Source organism: Stegodyphus dumicola, chromosome 2, assembly GCF_044657685.1.
Source record: "Stegodyphus dumicola isolate Sdum_Otavi_A_Nest chromosome 2, ASM4465768v1".
NCBI classification, from domain to species: Eukaryota; Metazoa; Arthropoda; class Arachnida; order Araneae; family Eresidae; genus Stegodyphus; species Stegodyphus dumicola.
This window is the reverse complement of record NC_140769.1, coordinates 250309839-250333620: the sequence shown is the minus strand read 5'-3', so window position 1 is coordinate 250333620 and position 23782 is coordinate 250309839. Positions and strand designations below refer to the sequence as shown.

General features: G+C 29.7%; 6 non-coding genes across 6 annotated transcripts; all 6 read left to right on the top strand.

The window, feature by feature from the left end:
• The first annotated feature begins 487 nt into the window (after window positions 1-487).
• TRNAC-GCA (transfer RNA cysteine (anticodon GCA)) lies at window positions 488-559 on the top strand. The gene has a single exon. It is a non-coding gene; the product is annotated as a tRNA-Cys (tRNA).
• A 6191-nt stretch (window positions 560-6750) lies between these two features.
• On the top strand, window positions 6751-6822 carry TRNAC-GCA (transfer RNA cysteine (anticodon GCA)). The gene has a single exon. It is a non-coding gene; the product is annotated as a tRNA-Cys (tRNA).
• A 5541-nt stretch (window positions 6823-12363) lies between these two features.
• TRNAM-CAU (transfer RNA methionine (anticodon CAU)) lies at window positions 12364-12435 on the top strand. Its single transcript has one exon. It is a non-coding gene; the product is annotated as a tRNA-Met (tRNA).
• Window positions 12436-13013: 578 nt separating this feature from the next.
• Window positions 13014-13085, top strand: TRNAC-GCA (transfer RNA cysteine (anticodon GCA)). The gene has a single exon. It is a non-coding gene; the product is annotated as a tRNA-Cys (tRNA).
• A 5539-nt stretch (window positions 13086-18624) lies between these two features.
• On the top strand, window positions 18625-18696 carry TRNAM-CAU (transfer RNA methionine (anticodon CAU)). Its single transcript has one exon. It is a non-coding gene; the product is annotated as a tRNA-Met (tRNA).
• A 578-nt stretch (window positions 18697-19274) lies between these two features.
• TRNAC-GCA (transfer RNA cysteine (anticodon GCA)) lies at window positions 19275-19346 on the top strand. Its single transcript has one exon. It is a non-coding gene; the product is annotated as a tRNA-Cys (tRNA).
• The last annotated feature ends 4436 nt before the right edge of the window (window positions 19347-23782 follow it).

The window sequence follows — 23782 nt, the reverse complement described above, 5'->3', positions numbered from 1 at the left end:
ATGAAAAATAATTATTTGTTTACTTCAATGGACGTAAAAAAAGCAAGGAATAGTTTTAGAATAATTTCAGAACTGTTAAAGGAAAGAACAAAACAGTAAAATTTTATTAAAAAGTAATCCGCTTCGCTACTTTTCCCTCATACTAATTTCAACTTGAATTTGAAAAATTCTTTTCTAATTCCCAGAATATTGATTTTTGTTCTTAAAAACATTGCATGTGTTAGTTGCGTAACACATGCAATATTCGTTGCTGTATTAAGTAAAATAAGGGTAAGTAAGTATATATTTTCCTTTACTTTATCTAACGTCAAATAATTCACCATTTGGTATAACTTTCCATATTCTTTACTCCTTTGTCTGGAAATTCTGTCTCCTTCTGTGGCATCCAAGTTTTATGTTATCCAAAATGCCATCAATTCATTCCGGTTATTCGAACCGGAATGATTCTTGCTATCGAGTGTAAAGAAAGATTGCAAGCGAAAGCGCAGGGGGTATAGCTCAGTGGTAGAGCATTCGACTGCAGATCGAGAGGTCCCCGGTTCAAACTCGGGTGCCCCCTACGGGCTCCCTTTTATTTATTACTAAGGTTTTAAAAATATATATATATGTAAAATTCATTAAAGTTCAGATAGAAGATTACATTCAAATTTTCCATTTCTTTTGTCATCTCAAAAATAGTTTAGGCTTAACAAACGAGGAGGGACGACTCCTATGCTCTTCGAAACCGGACTAAAAATTTCTCGAAACTGTTATATAATAATTATATACACGGTAGGGCTACGGGTTCGGAGCCCGCCTGCGAAAGATAAAAAAACGCCGCTCAAAATCAGATTTTTCTATTTTCATTTTCTGTCAGTGACAGAAGAAAAGACAGCAAAACCATATTTTAAACAATTAAATTGTACTTTAACAAGAAACATATACATTTAAAACTAATTAAAACATTAATGAACAATGAATCTAAATTTAACGAATTAAAGAAGGTACTATTTTTTTAAAATTTGAATTTGTTTTCTACATTTTACACGAATCAAAGTAGAAATTATTTCTTTTATATCGAATTCGACATAAACATAATTTTCAACTATTTTAAAACAATTCTGATGATCTTCCTATATTTAAATAAATCTAAATTAAATTGCTTTGAAAACGATTTTTCATCCATTGTCCCGCAGAATCCCATAAGGTTACTGAGTTTTAAATTTACACTTTTGTAAATATCTTTGAAGAAACATAAGTCTCCGATCCCCCGTTCACAAATTGTTATAGTATTTTCTGTTGGTGTTCTTTATCAATTTCTGATAAATTCTATGAAACTAAAATAACCTTATGCAATTTTAGCAGTCGGTAACGCTTCTTTTAAGGTTGTCTATTTTATATTTAAAAAGTAGCTGTATTAGCAATATTAAAATACATAATTCTAAATGTCTTCAGCTATTCGTAGTGATTCATCTTGAAGGTTCATATTGAAATTGACGTCTCTTTTGCATTCATCGGAATTTAAACACAGATTTAAATACAAATTCCCAATTTACATCTTCATTTATGTTTTTGCTATTTGAAGCATATTACTGGGATAAGAATCTGATCTGTATTGTAATAAAAATGTTTATTTTCCTTTATTATATTCTAAAGAAAGCTTAATATTCATAGTCTTATCTGAAGTTGTTTGCTGATAGGGTTTATTTTGTGAAGAATATTTCTCCAAGGAATAGAGGAATATAGGAATTGGAAAAAAGGGAGAATTATTTTAGAATTAATATATACAAATACTAAATATTCTACAGAATGTGAAGTAAAATCAAAAATTTCTTTATTTTAACCAGAAATACCTGAATACAAATTTAAAGTTATGTATTTTAATATTTAGTAATTAGAATTACTAAATTAGAAATTAGAATTAGAGTAATTAGAATTTAGTAATTAGAATATTTAATAATTAGAATTATTTTTTAAATATAGTATGGACATCCGTAAAACGAGAGTTTTAAACTAAGGGGTACGGTCCTTCAAAGACATTTACAAAGGTAGATGTAAAACTCAAACAGAAAATACCATAGTATTGTACTTTCTAGGAAAGATTAATGTGCAGCATTTGTAGTTGGCAAGAGCCATTCCCGCCCCACCCCATTTGGTCATGCTCGATTTTAGTATCCAAATGTAACTTAAGCTAATACAATTTAAAACAGCTGAAAAGGTTTTGAAATGTTTATGAGAGACTGAAGAAAAAAATAATTACGACCTTTTTTTTAAAAAATTACTATCTTTCCTGCCATAAAATTTTACTTGTAACAATTAATTGACTTCAGTTAAACCATTTAATTTTACATTAAGATTGACTCTTTCGAATATGAGTATGAATGTTTTTAAAGAACATCTTAGCATAGCCTTCACTTCTGAATTCATTTATCCTTTCTTTAGATTTTAAAAATTTGTATTTCCCTTTTCTTTTGTTTCATGATATTTAAGTTTTAACTTTTTCAGTAAAGTGATGTTTCCTATTGCAAGCGTTATTTCACAGGATTTTTTTCAGTTAAAATTAAATATTTAATGAAAAGTCTTATTTCATTTCTTTGAAGTAGAGTTAGCGATTACAACTTATGCAGAAATAACTTTCCATTTATAGAAGTGAATTTATAAGACCAAAATCGATGTTGCAAAAGTATAAAATGTCTTTTTGAAAGTCTCTGTCAAAAGCAATTTATTTATAGCCCCTCATCCAATAACTATATTTTGGAAATATTTCTGACACATGAAAATCATTCTGTTTCTCCAAATTAGGCACAAGTTGATCATTTGCTGGTGGTTTTCCACATTGCTCAAAACACCTGAGAATATCAGTATCACAGAAGACATAAAAACGAAAAGGACAGAATGAATGAATTTTGTTTTATAAATTAATCATTCGGCTACCAGCAGGCCTCTGTTACTTTCATAAACTTGTATTTTGCTTTAGACATTTTAAACACGGACAGATTTTATTTTTTATATTATTGCTTATAGTTATCTTGGACAGTATAGTACCACACTACTTAACATCACTTGTTTGGCATGCTGCTTCATTCTCCAAATACAAATATAGTTGGTAAGTTAAATTAAGACTTACTTTTTACTTGCCTTAGTACTATTTATTTTTTTTTATAAATAGTATCTAGTTTCTTTTTGATTTTTTTTTGCATAATTCGTGTCGGGGAAGTTGTTTGTAGACAAGAGTTTCTAAATTACTTTGCTTTTCTAAAAAAAATTGATTTTCTACTCTTAAGTGTAATTATTCTGGTCTTTACTTGCTAATTTCTCTAAATTTTACTTGTTTAAATTTCTTTTTAGTAATTCACAATATTTGGTTTTACTTTTGGTTTTGAATTTTCCTTTTACCCTTGCCTACATGGACGACGAAACACGAATTGAATAATTGAAAAGTTAGGTTTGGAGACAACTTCCCTTGTTAAGTCTGTCTCCTGCCTGTTCAACAATTATTCACTTATGCATTTTTATAAATTTTTAGGATTTACAAAATTGATTGGAATTATATATTATACATTTATCATATATTCATAGATTTTGAAACTTGCACTTGATTTACACATGCTTTCAGAATTTAAATGATATTGTAGATTAGTTCGCAGCAATAATTAATCATTTATTTGTAATTCAATTTCATTTAAAATTTAATTAGCTTTAAATTCGCTTATTACTAATAGAGAATGTTTGTTAAATTCAAATTTCATTCCTTGCAGCAATGGCGAAAGAGGATTATTTAAATTTAATTTAACTTTGCTACATTCTTTTGAAACTATAATGTATAGTACATAATCCTCGTTTTATACCTAATACTACTTTTAGAAAAGTGATTAGCATTATAAACTTTTTCTGCATGTTAAATAGCTGAGTTCTCTCACAAAAATCTAGCAGCTGCAGAGAACACTTACATACATTTTGACAATGAACTGATCTTACTACTTTCCTTCCTTTTCTTACAGCAATCTGAACAAGAATTCAGAAAAGGGGTGCATCATATTTTGGCAAAATAATATAATCTAATATATAATTTGAATACACACACTAATCTCAATTAAATAACACATGCAAAAGTTAATCAAGTAATCCAAAATACTAATTTATGCTTTCATTAAAACGGAAATCTAATATTTTTTAAACATTTCACTGTAACTTCCATAAACATTTCCCTATAAGGCCGATGCTATTCGGACCAGCGGTGCGATTAGCCGCTTAAGATATTCGCACTACCATTGACCACGCATGCGCTTTGAACTGTTAGATCCATAACGGATTCTACGTACGCGAACTGCCTAAGATTTGTAGTGAGTCTTTTTTTTTTAAAGGCGGGTTACTACCTTGGCGTAGTTTATCATTTTTTAAGCGTTGGAAACTTTCAAAAGTTTAGAAAGGAAAATGGGTTCCTTTTCTTATAAAAAGAAGGAACACATTTCCTTTTATTAAAGTATATATAAAAAAGGGTAGATTGTTCCCAATGTTTATCGTTTTCCTGAACGGTTGAAATAGTTTAATTGACTGATTTGGAGGGGGGGACAAAATCTTGTTTACATTTATTGCACTTCTTAGAATACAGTTAACTTCAAAGATGTGTTTTGCGCAATCAAGACTTTAATTCATTCCTCTTTGAAAATCTTCGTCCGAGGAAAGATAATAAAAATTAGACAGAGGTTTTCCGTGTAGAAAATTTAAACATGAAATATGCGAATAAATCAACTATTAAATGACTAATTAATCACATAATACTGATTATTAACAATTCTGTATGCCTGTTTATTTCTTTATGGAAATACTTGGCATTTTCATGAAACATAAAGCATTTCAAAGAACTTTGAAATATTAGTACAAGCACATTAATAAATTAAATTGAAATAAATAATGGGATGTAATTTAAAAGACAGAAAAATTTAATGTAAGAGATTTAGATTTAAAAATTTGCATACAGAAATGATTTATCAGACTATACAAGGTTTTATTTCATAAATAACTTTGATTTTAAAATATGGCATTTGAACCTATAAACACGAGTGGATACTGAAAAAAATGATGAATATATAAGAATATTATAATTTTTAGTAAGTTTTCTTATTGAATAATAAATTCTGGCAGTCCTATGCTATAAGACTAGGGTCTAAGTTTGCATAAAAATTCCTCTGTTAAATAAAAGAATTTAAGTAATTTCTGTAGCCTTTTTGTCAATATATTAAAGATTTTTTAATTACACGTCCTCGCTTGCAATTAGAACCATCATTAAATCTCTATTTTATCTAATCATTTCCTGAACATTATCATGTATGTAGATTGACATCGTCTTTGTAACTGATAATTATTACTTGCAAATTATTCTCTTGCTGGTGAACTATTAACAACACTTTCTATTGCTGAGTTAGGGTTAACAATCTTGGCTCTCACTATCGCCTGCTTTACGAAAATCGGCGTAAAATGCTGGTACCTGGGCTGATTGTGCGCATGAGCGAACGTAGGTGGTGTGAATAGCCTTTTAGGTATTCGCACCGTGGGTGCGATTAATCACCGCGTCCCTATAAAGCATGTTTAACACCAGCGCGCGAGAGTGTCTACCCGAAATTTTAAAGACACGCTGTTTTTTAATATTTGTAGCCCAAAGAAGCGTCAGCATAAATGGTCATTAAGAGTGCATGAGAGTGTATATAAAAAAATCGCTGGCCTGGACGTCATATAAAACCTGAAAGCTTTCAGGTTTTTTATATATTTCTGAATTTATTAATATTTTTTTATTTTGTTTTATTTCTGATTTCCTGCTGATGGCCCTTCATAAGGCCAAACTATTTCTAATTTCACGAATTAAAACTTTGTCTCCCACTGGAATAACGGTTTTCCCCCAAACTAAGAAGCAACGATACCACGAAGCCACATTCAGAAGGGATCTCACTCAATTTAAGCCTTCTGCATTAAAGAGTACCGCAGCTTATCGTAGTTTAGTGTTATCAAATGCTTAGATTATTCAATTTAAAAATTTCAATGAAAATTCTAATATTTTAAAAAGATAAAAAAAAAAAAAAACGTAAGCCAGGCGAAATAGAGATTTTAGTAAACCCACTCCTGTAGCAGAGTGGCACAGTGGAAGCGTGCTGGGCCCATAACCCAGAGGTCCGTGGATCGAAACCACGCTCTGCTAATTCGTTTTTTACTTTTTATAACTCTGGTACTCATACGATTATAAAAGGATTGAAAGGCTACTTGCAAAATCTTTCAATGGTTTTCGTGCAATGAAAAATAATTATTTGTTTACTTCAATGGACGTAAAAAAAGCAAGGAATAGTTTTAGAATAATTTCAGAACTGTTAAAGGAAAGAACAAAACAGTAAAATTTTATTAAAAAGTAATCCGCTTCGCTACTTTTCCCTCATACTAATTTCAACTTGAATTTGAAAAATTCTTTTCTAATTCCCAGAATATTGATTTTTGTTCTTAAAAACATTGCATGTGTTAGTTGCGTAACACATGCAATATTCGTTGCTGTATTAAGTAAAATAAGGGTAAGTAAGTATATATTTTCCTTTACTTTATCTAACGTCAAATAATTCACCATTTGGTATAACTTTCCATATTCTTTACTCCTTTGTCTGGAAATTCTGTCTCCTTCTGTGGCATCCAAGTTTTATGTTATCCAAAATGCCATCAATTCATTCCGGTTATTCGAACCGGAATGATTCTTGCTATCGAGTGTAAAGAAAGATTGCAAGCGAAAGCGCAGGGGGTATAGCTCAGTGGTAGAGCATTCGACTGCAGATCGAGAGGTCCCCGGTTCAAACTCGGGTGCCCCCTACGGGCTCCCTTTTATTTATTACTAAGGTTTTAAAAATATATATATATATAAAATTCATTAAAGTTCAGATAGAAGATTACATTCAAATTTTCCATTTCTTTTGTCATCTCAAAAATAGTTTAGGCTTAACAAACGAGGAGGGACGACTCCTATGCTCTTCGAAACCGGACTAAAAATTTCTCGAAACTGTTATATAATAATTATATACACGGTAGGGCTACGGGTTCGGAGCCCGCCTGCGAAAGATAAAAAAACGCCGCTCAAAATCAGATTTTTCTATTTTCATTTTCTGTCAGTGACAGAAGAAAAGACAGCAAAACCATATTTTAAACAATTAAATTGTACTTTAACAAGAAACATATACATTTAAAACTAATTAAAACATTAATGAACAATGAATCTAAATTTAACGAATTAAAGAAGGTACTATTTTTTTAAAATTTGAATTTGTTTTCTACATTTTACACGAATCAAAGTAGAAATTATTTCTTTTATATCGAATTCGACATAAACATAATTTTCAACTATTTTAAAACAATTCTGATGATCTTCCTATATTTAAATAAATCTAAATTAAATTGCTTTGAAAACGATTTTTCATCCATTGTCCCGCAGAATCCCATAAGGTTACTGAGTTTTAAATTTACACTTTTGTAAATATCTTTGAAGAAACATAAGTCTCCGATCCCCCGTTCACAAATTGTTATAGTATTTTCTGTTGGTGTTCTTTATCAATTTCTGATAAATTCTATGAAACTAAAATAACCTTATGCAATTTTAGCAGTCGGTAACGCTTCTTTTAAGGTTGTCTATTTTATATTTAAAAAGTAGCTGTATTAGCAATATTAAAATACATAATTCTAAATGTCTTCAGCTATTCGTAGTGATTCATCTTGAAGGTTCATATTGAAATTGACGTCTCTTTTGCATTCATCGGAATTTAAACACAGATTTAAATACAAATTCCCAATTTACATCTTCATTTATGTTTTTGCTATTTGAAGCATATTACTGGGATAAGAATCTGATCTGTATTGTAATAAAAATGTTTATTTTCCTTTATTATATTCTAAAGAAAGCTTAATATTCATAGTCTTATCTGAAGTTGTTTGCTGATAGGGTTTATTTTGTGAAGAATATTTCTCCAAGGAATAGAGGAATATAGGAATTGGAAAAAAGGGAGAATTATTTTAGAATTAATATATACAAATACTAAATATTCTACAGAATGTGAAGTAAAATCAAAAATTTCTTTATTTTAACCAGAAATACCTGAATACAAATTTAAAGTTATGTATTTTAATATTTAGTAATTAGAATTACTAAATTAGAAATTAGAATTAGAGTAATTAGAATTTAGTAATTAGAATATTTAATAATTAGAATTATTTTTTAAATATAGTATGGACATCCGTAAAACGAGAGTTTTAAACTAAGGGGTACGGTCCTTCAAAGACATTTACAAAGGTAGATGTAAAACTCAAACAGAAAATACCATAGTATTGTACTTTCTAGGAAAGATTAATGTGCAGCATTTGTAGTTGGCAAGAGCCATTCCCGCCCCACCCCATTTGGTCATGCTCGATTTTAGTATCCAAATGTAACTTAAGCTAATACAATTTAAAACAGCTGAAAAGGTTTTGAAATGTTTATGAGAGACTGAAGAAAAAAATAATTACGACCTTTTTTTTAAAAAATTACTATCTTTCCTGCCATAAAATTTTACTTGTAAGAATTAATTGACTTCAGTTAAACCATTTAATTTTACATTAAGATTGACTCTTTCGAATATGAGTATGAATGTTTTTAAAGAACATCTTAGCATAGCCTTCACTTCTGAATTCATTTATCCTTTCTTTAGATTTTAAAAATTTGTATTTCCCTTTTCTTTTGTTTCATGATATTTAAGTTTTAACTTTTTCAGTAAAGTGATGTTTCCTATTGCAAGCGTTATTTCACAGGATTTTTTTCAGTTAAAATTAAATATTTAATGAAAAGTCTTATTTCATTTCTTTGAAGTAGAGTTAGCGATTACAACTTATGCAGAAATAACTTTCCATTTATAGAAGTGAATTTATAAGACCAAAATCGATGTTGCAAAAGTATAAAATGTCTTTTTGAAAGTCTCTGTCAAAAGCAATTTATTTATAGCCCCTCATCCAATAACTATATTTTGGAAATATTTCTGACACATGAAAATCATTCTGTTTCTCCAAATTAGGCACAAGTTGATCATTTGCTGGTGGTTTTCCACATTGCTCAAAACACCTGAGAATATCAGTATCACAGAAGACATAAAAACGGAAAGGACAGAATGAATGAATTTTGTTTTATAAATTAATCATTCGGCTACCAGCAGGCCTCTGTTACTTTCATAAACTTGTATTTTGCTTTAGACATTTTAAACACGGACAGATTTTATTTTTTATATTATTGCTTATAGTTATCTTGGAAAGTATAGTACCACACTACTTAACATCACTTGTTTGGCATGCTGCTCCATTCTCCAAATACAAATATAGTTGGTAAGTTAAATTAAGACTTACTTTTTACTTGCCTTAGTACTATTTATTTTTTTTTTATAAATAGTATCTAGTTTCTTTTTGATTTTTTTTGCATAATTCGTGTCGGGGAAGTTGTTTGTAGACAAGAGTTTCTAAATTACTTTGCTTTTCTAAAAAAAATTGATTTTCTACTCTTAAGTGTAATTATTCTAGTCTTTACTTGCTAATTTCTCTAAATTTTACTTGTTTAAATTTCTTTTTAGTAATTCACAATATTTGGTTTTACTTTTGGTTTTGAATTTTCTTTTTACCCTTGCCTACATGGACGACGAAACACGAATTGAATAATTGAAAAGTTAGGTTTGGAGACAACTTCCCTTGATAAGTCTGTCTCCTGCCTGGTCAACAATTATTCACTTATGCATTTTTATAAATTTTTAGGATTTACAAAATTGATTGGAATTATATATTATACATTTATCATATATTCATAGATTTTGAAACTTGCACTTGATTTACACATGCTTTCAGAATTTAAATGATATTGTAGATTAGTTCGCAGCAATAATTAATCATTTATTTGTAATTCAATTTCATTTAAAATTTAATTAGCTTTAAATTCGCTTATTACTAATAGAGAATGTTTGTTAAATTCAAATTTCATTCCTTGCAGCAATGGCGAAAGAGGATTATTTAAATTTAATTTAACTTTGCTACATTCTTTTGAAACTATAATGTATAGTACATAATCCTCGTTTTATACCTAATACTACTTTTAGAAAAGTGATTAGCATTATAAACTTTTTCTGCATGTTAAATAGCTGAGTTCTCTCACAAAAATCTAGCAGCTGCAGAGAACACTTACATACATTTTGACAATGAACTGATCTCACTACTTTCCTTCCTTTTCTTACAGCAATCTGAACAAGAATTCAGAAAAGGGGTGCATCATATTTTGGCAAAATAATATAATCTAATATATAATTTGAATACACACACTAATCTCAATTAAATAACACATGCAAAAGTTGATCAAGTAATCGAAAATACTAATTTATGCTTTCATTAAAACGGAACTCTAATATTTTTTAAACATTTCACTGTAACTTCCATAAACATTTCCCTATAAGGCCGATGCTATTCGGACCAGCGGTGCGATTAGCCGCTTAAGATATTCGCACTACCATTGACCACGCATGCGCTTTGAACTGTTAGATCCATAACGGATTCTACGTACGCGAACTGCCTAAGATTTGTAGTGAGTCTTTTTTTTTTAAAGGCGGGTTACTACCTTGGCGTAGTTTATCATTTTTTAAGCGTTGGAAACTTTCAAAAGTTTAGAAAGGAAAGTGGGTTCCTTTTCTTATAAAAAGAAGGAACACATTTCCTTTTATTAAAGTATATATAAAAAAGGGTAGATTGTTCCCAATGTTTATCGTTTTCCTGAACGGTTGAAATAGTTTAATTGACTGATTTGGAGGCGGGGGACAAAATCTTGTTTACATTTATTGCACTTCTTAGAATACAGTTAACTTCAAAGATGTGTTTTGCGCAATCAAGACTTTAATTCATTCCTCTTTGAAAATCTTCGTCCGAGGAAAGATAATAAAAATTAGACAGAGGTTTTCCGTGTAGAAAATTTAAACATGAAATATGCGAATAAATCAACTATTAAATGACTAATTAATCACATAATACTGATTATTAACAATTCTGTATGCCTGTTTATTTCTTCATGGAAATACTTGGCATTTTCATGAAACATAAAGCATTTCAAAGAACTTTGAAATATTAGTACAAGCACATTAATAAATTAAATTGAAATAAATAATGGGATGTAATTTAAAAGACAGAAAAATTTAATGTAAGAGATTTAGATTTAAAAATTTGCATACAGAAATGATTTATCAGACTGTACAAGGTTTTATTTCATAAATAACTTTGATTTTAAAATATGGCATTTGAACCTATAAACACGAGTGGATACTGAAAAAAATGATGAATATATAAGAATATTATAATTTTTAGTAAGTTTTCTTATTGAATAATAAATTCTGGCAGTCCTATGCTATAAGACTAGGGTCTAAGTTTGCATAAAAATTCCTCTGTTAAATAAAAGAATTTAAGTAATTTCTGTAGCCTTTTTGTCAATATATTAAAGATTTTTTAATTACACGTCCTCGCTTGCAATTAGAACCATCATTAAATCTCTATTTTATCTAATCATTTCCTGAACATTATCATGTATGTAGATTGACATCGTCTTTGTAACTGATAATTATTACTTGCAAATTATTCTCTTGCTGGTGAACTATTAACAACACTTTCTATTGCTGAGTTAGGGTTAACAATCTTGGCTCTCACTATCGCCTGCTTTACGAAAATCGGCGTAAAATGCTGGTACCTGGGCTGATTGTGCGCATGAGCGAACGTAGGTGGTGTGAATAGCCTTTTAGGTATTCGCATCGTGGGTGCGATTAATCACCGCGTCCCTATAAAGCATGTTTAACACCAGCGCGCGAGAGTGTCTACCCGAAATTTTAAAGACACGCTGTTTTTTAATATTTGTAGCCCAAAGAAGCGTCAGCATAAATGGTCATTAAGAGTGCATGAGAGTGTATATAAAAAAATCGCTGGTCTGGACGTCATATAAAACCTGAAAGCTTTCAGGTTTTTTATATATTTCTGAATTTATTAATATTTTTTTATTTTGTTTTATTTCTGATTTCCTGCTGATGGCCCTTCATAAGGCCAAACCATTTCTAATTTCACGAATTAAAACTTTGTCTCCCACTGGAATAACGGTTTTCCCCCAAACTAAGAAGCAACGATACCACGAAGCCACATTCAGAAGGGATCTCACTCAATTTAAGCCTTCTGCATTAAAGAGTACCGCAGCTTATCGTAGTTTAGTGTTATCAAATGCTTAGATTATTCAATTTAAAAATTTCAATGAAAATTCTAATATTTTAAAAAGATAAAAAAAAAAAAAAAGTAAGCCAGGCGAAATAGAGATTTTAGTAAACCCACTCTTGTAGCAGAGTGGCGCAGTGGAAGCGTGCTGGGCCCATAACCCAGAGGTCCGTGGATCGAAACCACGCTCTGCTAATTCGTTTTTTACTTTTTATAACTCTGGTACTCATACGATTATAAAAGGATTGAAAGGCTACTTGCAAAATCTTTCAATGGTTTTCGTGCAATGAAAAATAATTATTTGTTTACTTCAATGGACGTAAAAAAAGCAAGGAATAGTTTTAGAATAATTTCAGAACTGTTAAAGGAAAGAACAAAACAGTAAAATTTTATTAAAAAGTAATCCGCTTCGCTACTTTTCCCTCATACTAATTTCAACTTGAATTTGAAAAATTCTTTTCTAATTCCCAGAATATTGATTTTTGTTCTTAAAAACATTGCATGTGTTAGTTGCGTAACACATGCAATATTCGTTGCTGTATTAAGTAAAATAAGGGTAAGTAAGTATATATTTTCCTTTACTTTATCTAACGTCAAATAATTCACCATTTGGTATAACTTTCCATATTCTTTACTCCTTTGTCTGGAAATTCTGTCTCCTTCTGTGGCATCCAAGTTTTATGTTATCCAAAATGCCATCAATTCATTCCGGTTATTCGAACCGGAATGATTCTTGCTATCGAGTGTAAAGAAAGATTGCAAGCGAAAGCGCAGGGGGTATAGCTCAGTGGTAGAGCATTCGACTGCAGATCGAGAGGTCCCCGGTTCAAACTCGGGTGCCCCCTACGGGCTCCCTTTTATTTATTACTAAGGTTTTAAAAATATATATATATATAAAATTCATTAAAGTTCAGATAGAAGATTACATTCAAATTTTCCATTTCTTTTGTCATCTCAAAAATAGTTTAGGCTTAACAAACGAGGAGGGACGACTCCTATGCTCTTCGAAACCGGACTAAAAATTTCTCGAAACTGTTATATAATAATTATATACACGGTAGGGCTACGGGTTCGGAGCCCGCCTGCGAAAGATAAAAAAACGCCGCTCAAAATCAGATTTTTCTATTTTCATTTTCTGTCAGTGACAGAAGAAAAGACAGCAAAACCATATTTTAAACAATTAAATTGTACTTTAACAAGAAACATATACATTTAAAACTAATTAAAACATTAATGAACAATGAATCTAAATTTAACGAATTAAAGAAGGTACTATTTTTTTAAAATTTGAATTTGTTTTCTACATTTTACACGAATCAAAGTAGAAATTATTTCTTTTATATCGAATTCGACATAAACATAATTTTCAACTATTTTAAAACAATTCTGATGATCTTCCTATATTTAAATAAATCTAAATTAAATTGCTTTGAAAACGATTTTTCATCCATTGTCCCGCAGAATCCCATAAGGTTACTGAGTTTTAAATTTACACTTTTGTAAATATCTTTGAAGAAACATAAGTCTCCGATCCCCCGTTCACAAATTGTTATAGTATTTTCTGTTGGTGTTCTTTATCAATTTCTGATAAATTCTATGAAACTAAAATAACCTTATGCAATTTTAGCAGTCGGTAACGCTTCTTTTAAGGTTGTCTATTTTATATTTAAAAAGTAGCTGTATTAGCAATATTAAAATACATAATTCTAAATGTCTTCAGCTATTCGTAGTGATTCATCTTGAAGGTTCATATTGAAATTGACGTCTCTTTTGCATTCATCGGAATTTAAACACAGATTTAAATACAAATTCCCAATTTACATCTTCATTTATGTTTTTGCTATTTGAAGCATATTACTGGGATAAGAATCTGATCTGTATTGTAATAAAAATGTTTATTTTCCTTTATTATATTCTAAAGAAAGCTTAATATTCATAGTCTTATCTGAAGTTGTTTGCTGATAGGGTTTATTTTGTGAAGAATATTTCTCCAAGGAATAGAGGAATATAGGAATTGGAAAAAAGGGAGAATTATTTTAGAATTAATATATACAAATACTAAATATTCTACAGAATGTGAAGTAAAATCAAAAATTTCTTTATTTTAACCAGAAATACCTGAATACAAATTTAAAGTTATGTATTTTAATATTTAGTAATTAGAATTACTAAATTAGAAATTAGAATTAGAGTAATTAGAATTTAGTAATTAGAATATTTAATAATTAGAATTATTTTTTAAATATAGTATGGACATCCGTAAAACGAGAGTTTTAAACTAAGGGGTACGGTCCTTCAAAGACATTTACAAAGGTAGATGTAAAACTCAAACAGAAAATACCATAGTATTGTACTTTCTAGGAAAGATTAATGTGCAGCATTTGTAGTTGGCAAGAGCCATTCCCGCCCCACCCCATTTGGTCATGCTCGATTTTAGTATCCAAATGTAACTTAAGCTAATACAATTTAAAACAGCTGAAAAGGTTTTGAAATGTTTATGAGAGACTGAAGAAAAAAATAATTACGACCTTTTTTTTAAAAAATTACTATCTTTCCTGCCATAAAATTTTACTTGTAAGAATTAATTGACTTCAGTTAAACCATTTAATTTTACATTAAGATTGACTCTTTCGAATATGAGTATGAATGTTTTTAAAGAACATCTTAGCATAGCCTTCACTTCTGAATTCATTTATCCTTTCTTTAGATTTTAAAAATTTGTATTTCCCTTTTCTTTTGTTTCATGATATTTAAGTTTTAACTTTTTCAGTAAAGTGATGTTTCCTATTGCAAGCGTTATTTCACAGGATTTTTTTCAGTTAAAATTAAATATTTAATGAAAAGTCTTATTTCATTTCTTTGAAGTAGAGTTAGCGATTACAACTTATGCAGAAATAACTTTCCATTTATAGAAGTGAATTTATAAGACCAAAATCGATGTTGCAAAAGTATAAAATGTCTTTTTGAAAGTCTCTGTCAAAAGCAATTTATTTATAGCCCCTCATCCAATAACTATATTTTGGAAATATTTCTGACACATGAAAATCATTCTGTTTCTCCAAATTAGGCACAAGTTGATCATTTGCTGGTGGTTTTCCACATTGCTCAAAACACCTGAGAATATCAGTATCACAGAAGACATAAAAACGGAAAGGACAGAATGAATGAATTTTGTTTTATAAATTAATCATTCGGCTACCAGCAGGCCTCTGTTACTTTCATAAACTTGTATTTTGCTTTAGACATTTTAAACACGGACAGATTTTATTTTTTATATTATTGCTTATAGTTATCTTGGAAAGTATAGTACCACACTACTTAACATCACTTGTTTGGCATGCTGCTCCATTCTCCAAATACAAATATAGTTGGTAAGTTAAATTAAGACTTACTTTTTACTTGCCTTAGTACTATTTATTTTTTTTTTATAAATAGTATCTAGTTTCTTTTTGATTTTTTTTGCATAATTCGTGTCGGGGAAGTTGTTTGTAGACAAGAGTTTCTAAATTACTTTGCTTTTCTAAAAAAAATTGATTTTCTACTCTTAAGTGTAATTATTCTAGTCTTTACTTGCTAATTTCTCTAAATTTTACTTGTTTAAATTTCTTTTTAGTAATTCACAATATTTGGTTTTACTTTTGGTTTTGAATTTTCTTTTTACCCTTGCCTACATGGACGACGAAACACGAATTGAATAATTGAAAAGTTAGGTTTGGAGACAACTTCCCTTGATAAGTCTGTCTCCTGCCTGGTCAACAATTATTCACTTATGCATTTTTATAAATTTTTAGGATTTACAAAATTGATTGGAATTATATATTATACATTTATCATATATTCATAGATTTTGAAACTTGCACTTGATTTACACATGCTTTCAGAATTTAAATGATATTGTAGATTAGTTCGCAGCAATAATTAATCATTTATTTGTAATTCAATTTCATTTAAAATTTAATTAGCTTTAAATTCGCTTATTACTAATAGAGAATGTTTGTTAAATTCAAATTTCATTCCTTGCAGCAATGGCGAAAGAGGATTATTTAAATTTAATTTAACTTTGCTACATTCTTTTGAAACTATAATGTATAGTACATAATCCTCGTTTTATACCTAATACTACTTTTAGAAAAGTGATTAGCATTATAAACGTTTTCTGCATGTTAAATAGCTGAGTTCTCTCACAAAAATCTAGCAGCTGCAGAGAACACTTACATACATTTTGACAATGAACTGATCTCACTACTTTCCTTCCTTTTCTTACAGCAATCTGAACAAGAATTCAGAAAAGGGGTGCATCATATTTTGGCAAAATAATATAATCTAATATATAATTTGAATACACACACTAATCTCAATTAAATAACACATGCAAAAGTTGATCAAGTAATCGAAAATACTAATTTATGCTTTCATTAAAACGGAACTCTAATATTTTTTAAACATTTCACTGTAACTTCCATAAACATTTCCCTATAAGGCCGATGCTATTCGGACCAGCGGTGCGATTAGCCGCTTAAGATATTCGCACTACCATTGACCACGCATGCGCTTTGAACTGTTAGATCCATAACGGATTCTACGTACGCGAACTGCCTAAGATTTGTAGTGAGTCTTTTTTTTTAAAGGCGGGTTACTACCTTGGCGTAGTTTATCATTTTTTAAGCGTTGGAAACTTTCAAAAGTTTAGAAAGGAAAGTGGGTTCCTTTTCTTATAAAAAGAAGGAACACATTTCCTTTTATTAAAGTATATATAAAAAAGGGTAGATTGTTCCCAATGTTTATCGTTTTCCTGAACGGTTGAAATAGTTTAATTGACTGATTTGGAGGCGGGGGACAAAATCTTGTTTACATTTATTGCACTTCTTAGAATACAGTTAACTTCAAAGATGTGTTTTGCGCAATCAAGACTTTAATTCATTCCTCTTTGAAAATCTTCGTCCGAGGAAAGATAATAAAAATTAGACAGAGGTTTTCCGTGTAGAAAATTTAAACATGAAATATGCGAATAAATCAACTATTAAATGACTAATTAATCACATAATACTGATTATTAACAATTCTGTATGCCTGTTTATTTCTTCATGGAAATACTTGGCATTTTCATGAAACATAAAGCATTTCAAAGAACTTTGAAATATTAGTACAAGCACATTAATAAATTAAATTGAAATAAATAATGGGATGTAATTTAAAAGACAGAAAAATTTAATGTAAGAGATTTAGATTTAAAAATTTGCATACAGAAATGATTTATCAGACTGTACAAGGTTTTATTTCATAAATAACTTTGATTTTAAAATATGGCATTTGAACCTATAAACACGAGTGGATACTGAAAAAAATGATGAATATATAAGAATATTATAATTTTTAGTAAGTTTTCTTATTGAATAATAAATTCTGGCAGTCCTATGCTATAAGACTAGGGTCTAAGTTTGCATAAAAATTCCTCTGTTAAATAAAAGAATTTAAGTAATTTCTGTAGCCTTTTTGTCAATATATTAAAGATTTTTTAATTACACGTCCTCGCTTGCAATTAGAACCATCATTAAATCTCTATTTTATCTAATCATTTCCTGAACATTATCATGTATGTAGATTGACATCGTCTTTGTAACTGATAATTATTACTTGCAAATTATTCTCTTGCTGGTGAACTATTAACAACACTTTCTATTGCTGAGTTAGGGTTAACAATCTTGGCTCTCACTATCGCCTGCTTTACGAAAATCGGCGTAAAATGCTGGTACCTGGGCTGATTGTGCGCATGAGCGAACGTAGGTGGTGTGAATAGCCTTTTAGGTATTCGCACCGTGGGTGCGATTAATCACCGCGTCCCTATAAAGCATGTTTAACACCAGCGCGCGAGAGTGTCTACCCGAAATTTTAAAGACACGCTGTTTTTTAATATTTGTAGCCCAAAGAAGCGTCAGCATAAATGGTCATTAAGAGTGCATGAGAGTGTATATAAAAAAATCGCTGGTCTGGACGTCATATAAAACCTGAAAGCTTTCAGGTTTTTTATATATTTCTGAATTTATTAATATTTTTTTATTTTGTTTTATTTCTGATTTCCTGCTGATGGCCCTTCATAAGGCCAAACCATTTCTAATTTCACGAATTAAAACTTTGTCTCCCACTGGAATAACGGTTTTCCCCCAAACTAAGAAGCAACGATACCACGAAGCCACATTCAGAAGGGATCTCACTCAATTTAAGCCTTCTGCATTAAAGAGTACCGCAGCTTATCGTAGTTTAGTGTTATCAAATGCTTAGATTATTCAATTTAAAAATTTCAATGAAAATTCTAATATTTTAAAAAGATAAAAAAAAAAAAAAGTAAGCCAGGCGAAATAGAGATTTTAGTAAACCCACTCCTGTAGCAGAGTGGCGCAGTGGAAGCGTGCTGGGCCCATAACCCAGAGGTCCGTGGATCGAAACCACGCTCTGCTAATTCGTTTTTTACTTTTTATAACTCTGGTACTCATACGATTATAAAAGGATTGAAAGGCTACTTGCAAAATCTTTCAATGGTTTTCGTGCAATGAAAAATAATTATTTGTTTACTTCAATGGACGTAAAAAAAGCAAGGAATAGTTTTAGAATAATTTCAGAACTGTTAAAGGAAAGAACAAAACAGTAAAATTTTATTAAAAAGTAATCCGCTTCGCTACTTTTCCCTCATACTAATTTCAACTTGAATTTGAAAAATTCTTTTCTAATTCCCAGAATATTGATTTTTGTTCTTAAAAACATTGCATGTGTTAGTTGCGTAACACATGCAATATTCGTTGCTGTATTAAGTAAAATAAGGGTAAGTAAGTATATATTTTCCTTTACTTTATCTAACGTCAAATAATTCACCATTTGGTATAACTTTCCATATTCTTTACTCCTTTGTCTGGAAATTCTGTCTCCTTCTGTGGCATCCAAGTTTTATGTTATCCAAAATGCCATCAATTCATTCCGGTTATTCGAACCGGAATGATTCTTGCTATCGAGTGTAAAGAAAGATTGCAAGCGAAAGCGCAGGGGGTATAGCTCAGTGGTAGAGCATTCGACTGCAGATCGAGAGGTCCCCGGTTCAAACTCGGGTGCCCCCTACGGGCTCCCGTTTATTTATTACTAAGGTTTTAAAAATATATATATATATAAAATTCATTAAAGTTCAGATAGAAGATTACATTCAAATTTTCCATTTCTTTTGTCATCTCAAAAATAGTTTAGGCTTAACAAACGAGGAGGGACGACTCCTATGCTCTTCGAAACCGGACTAAAAATTTCTCGAAACTGTTATATAATAATTATATACACGGTAGGGCTACGGGTTCGGAGCCCGCCTGCGAAAGATAAAAAAACGCCGCTCAAAATCAGATTTTTCTATTTTCATTTTCTGTCAGTGACAGAAGAAAAGACAGCAAAACCATATTTTAAACAATTAAATTGTACTTTAACAAGAAACATATACATTTAAAACTAATTAAAACATTAATGAACAATGAATCTAAATTTAACGAATTAAAGAAGGTACTATTTTTTTAAAATTTGAATTTGTTTTCTACATTTTACACGAATCAAAGTAGAAATTATTTCTTTTATATCGAATTCGACATAAACATAATTTTCAACTATTTTAAAACAATTCTGATGATCTTCCTATATTTAAATAAATCTAAATTAAATTGCTTTGAAAACGATTTTTCATCCATTGTCCCGCAGAATCCCATAAGGTTACTGAGTTTTAAATTTACACTTTTGTAAATATCTTTGAAGAAACATAAGTCTCCGATCCCCCGTTCACAAATTGTTATAGTATTTTCTGTTGGTGTTCTTTATCAATTTCTGATAAATTCTATGAAACTAAAATAACCTTATGCAATTTTAGCAGTCGGTAACGCTTCTTTTAAGGTTGTCTATTTTATATTTAAAAAGTAGCTGTATTAGCAATATTAAAATACATAATTCTAAATGTCTTCAGCTATTCGTAGTGATTCATCTTGAAGGTTCATATTGAAATTGACGTCTCTTTTGCATTCATCGGAATTTAAACACAGATTTAAATACAAATTCCCAATTTACATCTTCATTTATGTTTTTGCTATTTGAAGCATATTACTGGGATAAGAATCTGATCTGTATTGTAATAAAAATGTTTATTTTCCTTTATTATATTCTAAAGAAAGCTTAATATTCATAGTCTTATCTGAAGTTGTTTGCTGATAGGGTTTATTTTGTGAAGAATATTTCTCCAAGGAATAGAGGAATATAGGAATTGGAAAAAAGGGAGAATTATTTTAGAATTAATATATACAAATACTAAATATTCTACAGAATGTGAAGTAAAATCAAAAATTTCTTTATTTTAACCAGAAATACCTGAATACAAATTTAAAGTTATGTATTTTAATATTTAGTAATTAGAATTACTAAATTAGAAATTAGAATTAGAGTAATTAGAATTTAGTAATTAGAATATTTAATAATTAGAATTATTTTTTAAATATAGTATGGACATCCGTAAAACGAGAGTTTTAAACTAAGGGGTACGGTCCTTCAAAGACATTTACAAAGGTAGATGTAAAACTCAAACAGAAAATACCATAGTATTGTACTTTCTAGGAAAGATTAATGTGCAGCATTTGTAGTTGGCAAGAGCCATTCCCGCCCCACCCCATTTGGTCATGCTCGATTTTAGTATCCAAATGTAACTTAAGCTAATACAATTTAAAACAGCTGAAAAGGTTTTGAAATGTTTATGAGAGACTGAAGAAAAAAATAATTACGACCTTTTTTTTAAAAAATTACTATCTTTCCTGCCATAAAATTTTACTTGTAACAATTAATTGACTTCAGTTAAACCATTTAATTTTACATTAAGATTGACTCTTTCGAATATGAGTATGAATGTTTTTAAAGAACATCTTAGCATAGCCTTCACTTCTGAATTCATTTATCCTTTCTTTAGATTTTAAAAATTTGTATTTCCCTTTTCTTTTGTTTCATGATATTTAAGTTTTAACTTTTTCAGTAAAGTGATGTTTCCTATTGCAAGCGTTATTTCACAGGATTTTTTTCAGTTAAAATTAAATATTTAATGAAAAGTCTTATTTCATTTCTTTGAAGTAGAGTTAGCGATTACAACTTATGCAGAAATAACTTTCCATTTATAGAAGTGAATTTATAAGACCAAAATCGATGTTGCAAAAGTATAAAATGTCTTTTTGAAAGTCTCTGTCAAAAGCAATTTATTTATAGCCCCTCATCCAATAACTATATTTTGGAAATATTTCTGACACATGAAAATCATTCTGTTTCTCCAAATTAGGCACAAGTTGATCATTTGCTGGTGGTTTTCCACATTGCTCAAAACACCTGAGAATATCAGTATCACAGAAGACATAAAAACGGAAAGGACAGAATGAATGAATTTTGTTTTATAAATTAATCATTCGGCTACCAGCAGGCCTCTGTTACTTTCATAAACTTGTATTTTGCTTTAGACATTTTAAACACGGACAGATTTTATTTTTTATATTATTGCTTATAGTTATCTTGGAAAGTATAGTACCACACTACTTAACATCACTTGTTTGGCATGCTGCTCCATTCTCCAAATACAAATATAGTTGGTAAGTTAAATTAAGACTTACTTTTTACTTGCCTTAGTACTATTTATTTTTTTTTTATAAATAGTATCTAGTTTCTTTTTGATTTTTTTTGCATAATTCGTGTCGGGGAAGTTGTTTGTAGACAAGAGTTTCTAAATTACTTTGCTTTTCTAAAAAAAATTGATTTTCTACTCTTAAGTGTAATTATTCTAGTCTTTACTTGCTAATTTCTCTAAATTTTACTTGTTTAAATTTCTTTTTAGTAATTCACAATATTTGGTTTTACTTTTGGTTTTGAATTTTCTTTTTACCCTTGCCTACATGGACGACGAAACACGAATTGAATAATTGAAAAGTTAGGTTTGGAGACAACTTCCCTTGATAAGTCTGTCTCCTGCCTGGTCAACAATTATTCACTTATGCATTTTTATAAATTTTTAGGATTTACAAAATTGATTGGAATTATATATTATACATTTATCATATATTCATAGATTTTGAAACTTGCACTTGATTTACACATGCTTTCAGAATTTAAATGATATTGTAGATTAGTTCGCAGCAATAATTAATCATTTATTTGTAATTCAATTTCATTTAAAATTTAATTAGCTTTAAATTCGCTTATTACTAATAGAGAATGTTTGTTAAATTCAAATTTCATTCCTTGCAGCAATGGCGAAAGAGGATTATTTAAATTTAATTTAACTTTGCTACATTCTTTTGAAACTATAATGTATAGTACATAATCCTCGTTTTATACCTAATACTACTTTTAGAAAAGTGATTAGCATTATAAACTTTTTCTGCATGTTAAATAGCTGAGTTCTCTCACAAAAATCTAGCAGCTGCAGAGAACACTTACATACATTTTGACAATGAACTGATCTCACTACTTTCCTTCCTTTTCTTACAGCAATCTGAACAAGAATTCAGAAAAGGGGTGCATCATATTTTGGCAAAATAATATAATCTAATATATAATTTGAATACACACACTAATCTCAATTAAATAACACATGCAAAAGTTGATCAAGTAATCGAAAATACTAATTTATGCTTTCATTAAAACGGAACTCTAATATTTTTTAAACATTTCACTGTAACTTCCATAAACATTTCCCTATAAGGCCGATGCTATTCGGACCAGCGGTGCGATTAGCCGCTTAAGATATTCGCACTACCATTGACCACGCATGCGCTTTGAACTGTTAGATCCATAACGGATTCTACGTACGCGAACTGCCTAAGATTTGTAGTGAGTCTTTTTTTTTTAAAGGCGGGTTACTACCTTGGCGTAGTTTATCATTTTTTAAGCGTTGGAAACTTTCAAAAGTTTAGAAAGGAAAGTGGGTTCCTTTTCTTATAAAAAGAAGGAACACATTTCCTTTTATTAAAGTATATATAAAAAAGGGTAGATTGTTCCCAATGTTTATCGTTTTCCTGAACGGTTGAAATAGTTTAATTGACTGATTTGGAGGCGGGGGACAAAATCTTGTTTACATTTATTGCACTTCTTAGAATACAGTTAACTTCAAAGATGTGTTTTGCGCAATCAAGACTTTAATTCATTCCTCTTTGAAAATCTTCGTCCGAGGAAAGATAATAAAAATTAGACAGAGGTTTTCCGTGTAGAAAATTTAAACATGAAATATGCGAATAAATCAACTATTAAATGACTAATTAATCACATAATACTGATTATTAACAATTCTGTATGCCTGTTTATTTCTTCATGGAAATACTTGGCATTTTCATGAAACATAAAGCATTTCAAAGAACTTTGAAATATTAGTACAAGCACATTAATAAATTAAATTGAAATAAATAATGGGATGTAATTTAAAAGACAGAAAAATTTAATGTAAGAGATTTAGATTTAAAAATTTGCATACAGAAATGATTTATCAGACTGTACAAGGTTTTATTTC